We start from the raw sequence: 6,597 nt of genomic DNA on the forward strand, positions 1-6,597 counted from the left end.
TTGTAGTTAGAGTAGAATTTGCATGTGGGCCTGACCCACTCTTATTTTTATAGGTGTTCGTTAGTTCCAGACTTAGAGCTGGATCGTGCTGAGCAGATACAATTATTCACTCCACCGATGACCAGGGTTTTATTTCATATTTTAGACTTGGGATTCATTTCCAATCTTTTGAGTTCAGTAAGATATTTTAGGGGTCCACTAGATGGATTCCCGAGTTGTAAGAAGAATGGAGAAGTAGGATGTATCAGAATCATTCTTTGTTAATTAAATTTTATTCTGAGATTTTTGGATTATTATTTTAGTTTCTTTTCAGCAATTTATTTATTTATTTATTTATTTTTTTCTTTTCTTATTTGTATTCTGTGTTCGATTATTGCTAATTGATTTGATATCCTCGGGTTATCGAGCGTGGGCCTGGCCAACCCGCATCCGAAAATTCGGGGGTATCACAATTACCATGAGTGGCTAGACATCCTCTTGGGGCTAGATTTAGCCCCAAGCATGCTTTCTACATATTGATTTGGTGTATTATTGAGGGATTAGTGTTGTAATACATGTTATGGCACTTTTATATATATATAGATCTTGTTTATTCAATGATTTATGTGGTTTAATGCTTCCAATTGATCATTTCATTCTAGTCATATGTCTATGTATGATAGAATAGATGTTCATGTGTTTGTCTCTATTTCTTGTGTTATTGATGCATGTCTATGTGTATTAACACCATAAATCTAGGAATTGTCAAAACATAGTGCTTAATGGAATGCTCTTGCAATTTTCTTGATGGTTCATTCTCATTGCTTGATAGATTGTGCCTCTCCCTTAGCTTAATTAGTTTAATTTCATGTCATTAGCTTAATTGTAGTGTAGTGGTAGTATAGTTGTTAGATGGGAGGACAATCCATACTTGTTGTTTGATGTTCCATACTTTTGAATGCAAGTAGCATATGTCTCTAACCTTGTCATGTATTTGGCTTGTGAGCTTAATGAAAGGATTAATGACTTGCTAGATATATTGTGCTTTTCACATGCTATTTAGACAATATATACTTAATTGTTAGATATATTGTGCTTTTCACATGTTCCTTAGACAATATATACTTAATTGGTCATCCTTACTAATTAAATCAATCAAACACACACACATATCAATATTGCAACACACATTTTCCTCATTTGTCACTTGTTAAGGGTGTAGAAAAGTGTTGTTTGGTGGTGACTTCTAAACCCCAACATCTCTCTCTCTTACTTACTCTTTATTGCATTCAAATATTTAGTTTAATTTGTTCTCTAGTTTAATCAACCAACCAACTATTTCTTTGATCACTCGACCTACTAACCCTAATTGTGACTCCACAACCAAATTCGACTCCAATCCCTTGGGACGATCCCTACTCACCCTAACTATATTTTTGGTGAAGGTAGTAGTAGCTTTTATAAATGTAAAACTTGGCCCTCGCCTTAATGCACACTCTTAAGCTTATGGTGTAGTGCGACGAATACACCACCAATATGTATGTGACAGAAATTACAAGACTATTGTGAGGGCAATTCTGGTACTACATTGATTTTTCAAGGCTGTTGAAGGTCTCACAGAAATGTGCCACGTGAACAGTGGTCCTAGTGAGAGAAAGATATGCTCAGAATCACAATTTTGGGTTGTATACATCAGAATTGTATATTGTCACTTAAAGGCTGCAAAAAAGGTGTATGCTGTGACACAAGCTGAGAATTGTATAGGGGTATTTTGATCTATTCAAGGTGTATTCTATCTGAATATTTCCCATCAAATGATTGGTGGTTGGTGACTCAATCTTATCCATACTAGGCAACAATGAGACTAGTATATAAATGCTGTTATAGCAGCCTGCAGCTTAGCGCACAAAAATAGAGTCCTTTGAGCTACATTGTGAGGCTGTGTATGAGAGACTCGAGAGCTAAAAATGTTTGAGTGACTTTTAGAGAAATACTTAAGGTTTTGAGCTAAATTTATTCTCTGAAATCAGTATGAAGTGTGCGCTAACTTACTGAAGAACATAAGGACCTGTGATGTTGTTTTCTGGTGCAAACAACAAGGATTGGGAGGTGAAAATCTGCTGTGGTTACTTTTGGAGTTTGAACAAGGTCCAAGAAAGTGTATTTTGAGGGTTTACATCAGTTGAAGTGGCCTAAGACAACATATTAAGGCTGGTATCAATTTTCAGATCTCAAACCTCAAGTTTAACTTGCATTTCTGGTTTAATTCTATAATCCTGAGCTTAACTTGTTTGAACCATGCTATACCATGAATGTTTATCATCTGAGCATGTCTAGTTTGTTGATTTGAGGCTGTCTTAGTTGTGGTTTGGACTGAGGGATGACTTGTTCTAATTTAGAACTGTGAACCACACTTGCTTCAGCTTATAGCAATTTTACAGTCTGTTTTGGGTACTGAAATTGTAATATATTGTTGTGCTTGTTGAGTTATTCGTATGACCATGTCTACACAGTTAATATACTTTTGATAGAACCAAAATCCAGATTGTTGTAGCTGTGAAAAACCAAAAATACCCTCATAACAGGGCTGTAGCAGAAACTGTCTTGTGAAGCCTTCTTTAGACTGAGATTTGATATTAACTTGTTGTAAACTGAATTATGATGATTTGAGCAAGTGTAATATGATGAAGGAAAATTGTGAGAATTAAATTCAAGAGTTTTCAGTTTCGGAATTACAAATTTACCCCTCAAAACAGAAAGTTGCAGATGCTGAAAATACACCTGCTGTATGCTTTAAAATTGGTGTTGTTTGTGCTTCATTGCTTTGTCCTTGCGTGTATATCTTGTCCCAGCTTTAAATCAAATGTGATACATCATTTTTAAGCTGAGGGAGCCCTTGTTTGAAGAGATTTTGAATTACCTCAAGGTGGTGTTTGATAAAGACTGAAAACTGCCTTTTAAACTGTAAAGAAGCTGTTTTGATCTTATACAAGTCTATACCTTGCTTGTTAATTTGTTCTAAACATTTGAGCAAGTATATTTGGCGTATTGAAGACTGGGGGAGTGGAGTTTGAGCTGGTTGCAAAGCTAATTTATAGATTCACCGTTTGAAGCTTGAAAACTAGGGCTTGTTGAGGTTAAGCCTACTTGTGTGTGTTCATTATTGTAATTTGCTGTTTAAATTGCTCTCTTCAATTAAGCAAGTTTATTTTGATGATACAAGGTTATGGGAGTCTATTGCAAACCTGAACTGAAGCTACATTGCAGAGTTGACCATTAAAGCTATATTCCTAGGGTTTATTGAGGTTTTAGCTTAAACTGTGATATCTATGCTATACCTTGCTACTTATCTTGATCTTATCTACTAAGCAAGTGTATTATACCTATTGAAGACAGAGGAAGTGGAAATTGGGTTGGTTCTGAGGTTGAATTACAATCTTACCCTTTGAATTTCAAAGCTAGGGTTTTGGGAAATACAAGGTTGTTGTGTGCTTTCTTTATTCTACCTTGCTGGTTTCACTAAGTTTATATCTCAAGCAAGTGTATTTGTTCTATTCAAGGCTGTGGGAACCTAGTCTGATCATTAAGTGAAGCTGCATTGTGTGTTGACATTTATAACCTTTTTGTGCAGAATTGTGAAGCTAGGGTTTCACCTTATTAAGTTCTTAAAGCTGTATATTCAATTTAATCTTGTGGTGCTGTGATAAGTGGTGTGTTGACACCTTATTGTAAATGGTAGTGAGGCCTTGATACCTCACCCCATTGTGGTCTAAGCTATTGAGAGCTTTAGGGTCCAAGCAAGGTTGCTTAGGACAGGGGGAGTGCTTGTGAGCACATTGGTGAACTAGAGTGTGTATTGGTTGTGAAAATTAGTGTCTATTCTTGTACTTGGGTGTGTGCAGAGAGTGAGACAGCTGAGTGTGTAACAAGGTACATACAGCTAGTGGATGATTTATTGGCTGAGGCCAAGAACCAAGGTTTTTCCCTATTGAAAGGGTTTCCGTGTATATCTTGTGTTTTGTGCATCATGTGTGTTTGAATTGATTAACCTGAAAAAGTTTAATTAGACCAATTCACCCCCCTCTTGGTCTAACACACACACACACACACACACACACACACACACACACATATATATTCCAAGAAAAGGGGTTGGTTTGGTTTAAGTATCCATTATTTTTTTTTTCCCACTAGCAATAGCAAGCCCTATAGCATCTACAGAGAAAACAAAACCACCAAACACAGACATAACCATAACAAAACAACCCAACAGAACACTAAGACATAACCAGAGCAAAACAACCCACCAAACAAGGAGCCATAAGGACGGACAAACAAAAGATTAGTTTGAATCAGTAGCCTTAGGCTGAGTAGTCCCAACCAAAAGCGCCAACTGCGTAACAAAAGACTGCAATGGAGAAGAATCGGAGTAACCAGAATCCCCATAATACGCACCAAGTGGAATAGTACCCGCAGCACCAAACGAAAACTAATCATTACATAAACCGTCCTGAGAATGAACCGCAGAAACCTTAGGTTTCTTCCCATCAACCTTACACAAGTTGGGAATAGAACCATTCATGGTTGGACGACGCTTACGACTAGTCCTTGCCGGGGAAAAGCCCTGGATATGAGGCAAAGCCGAAGAATCTAAAGATCGACCTTTTCTGGCCGTAGCCACACTTTTACCTTTTCTTCCACTCTTGGTCATTTGAACCTATCTCTGTAGAGACAACACACGACCTTGAACCTGTGACATAGACGACACACATTAAACCGGCTCCTCCATATGTGCAGAAGCAACATCCATATGTGCAGAAGCAACAAAACTTTGAGAAGGGGAACCATGCAAACCATTATCAGTCTAGCCAGGCACACCAACAAACACCAGAGTAAGATCAACAGGCTTCTCAAGACCCACATCCTCCTTAGCACCATCAAGAGGACCTTCAACCGGACTATTAGAGCATTTGCCATTCCTATCCCTGGCCACCACTAATGAAACATCACCAGCATTAGAGAGCGCTCCTTCCACAATAGGCAAAGTAGCCAAATGAACATGACAATGCTGGCCGCCTCTAGGAATACCACCAACCCCACCATCAGAGTCATCCCTCTCTACATAAAGCTAATTCTTCCCAGTACCAATTGCCATAGAATCGGTCATATCGCCTTCGGGATTCTAAATGTCCTTCCCGAGATATCCTTCCACCCCTAACCAAGGCCCATAGTCCAACTCCTCCGATGGGGAAACAGAAGCCCGAATAGAAAGCCTTCCAATGATGCCCAATTATTCCATAAGCAAAACACAAAGACGGAAACTTTTCATATTGAACATGAATCCATAATTCCGAATCCGATGGCCCCAATAGCCTCACGTTCCGACGAAACGGTTTACTTACATCCAACTCCACCTTTAGGCCAAGAACTCGACTATCAACCAACAAAGTTTCTTTACTTTCCATCATATCCTTGTCCCGAAGCTCGACGTTCAAACACCGGCCAAAAGTATCAGCAATGCGGCGTCTAGCTTTTTCAGATAAGTAATTAACAGGGACATCCAACAGCTAAATCCAGAATGGTGAGGACTGAAACGATAACTCAGATAAAAGCAAACCATCCTCCCACTCTTTAAGCACAAACAGATGCCCATCAAACAACCACGGGCAACCCTGAAGGATCCTATGACAAATCGACCCATCCGGAATAATAAGTTAAAACATATTCTGTAATACCCTTAATTTTAAAAGGATAGTCTCGGTATTTTAATTAAATTATTTTATTGCATCTTTATTTGATTAATTGATTATTTGCTTATTTGTTTAATTATTTAATTGAATTATGTGGCTATTTTGTTTAATTGGTTAATTATTTAAGTGATTTATTTGTTTAATTGAATTATGTGCTTATGTGGCATTTCATTAATTGTTTAAATTGTTTAATTTGTTTAAGTGACATTGTAGGTTTAAATCGATTTATTTGTTTATTTGAAATCTGTAATTGTGTGGACTTAAATTAACTATTAAATTAAATGTTGAATTAAACTAAATTGATTTATTTCTTTTCCGTCTCCTCACAAGATTAGAATTAGGGTAAAGTTAATTGGCCTATAAATATACTTGTATAAGTCTGCCGAGGGTTTGAGAATTCTATTCACGAACAGTGAAGGCAGAGAGAAAGAATAGAGAGGTTTGAGAGATGACTGAGAGGGAAAATTAGGGTTTAGCTAGGAACAAGGGTTGAACTAAGGAGGGGTGGTTGAAGCTTGCTCGTGGGTTGAACCAGGAGCAACGGAGGGTCTATGAAAGCAACCAAGGTCGTCAGATTTATCAGTGAAGAAGGTTTAAGGTTTCAAAACTGAAATCAGAGGCAAGTTCATATTCTAACTCCTTCTCTTAGACATGTGTTATGTGCATGCCTATATAGTCTCCTGGACTTAATCAGACTTTAAAACGGATATTTTATGCATGTTAATTCTGACTTTAACCTACTTTGTGTACTGATTAATTGAAAGTGATTTATTGAATAAATTGTTTCAGATTAGGTTTTAATTCTTGTTAACGATGCGTAATGGATTTTTATGAGTTTCTGAAACTTTTGGGATATAGATTGAACCCT

This window comes from Cornus florida, unplaced genomic scaffold (assembly GCF_030987335.1).
Source record: "Cornus florida cultivar Cherokee Brave unplaced genomic scaffold, ASM3098733v1 CherokeeBrave_3.0.0_Hap2_Chr06, whole genome shotgun sequence".
Classification (NCBI taxonomy): domain Eukaryota; kingdom Viridiplantae; phylum Streptophyta; class Magnoliopsida; order Cornales; family Cornaceae; genus Cornus; species Cornus florida.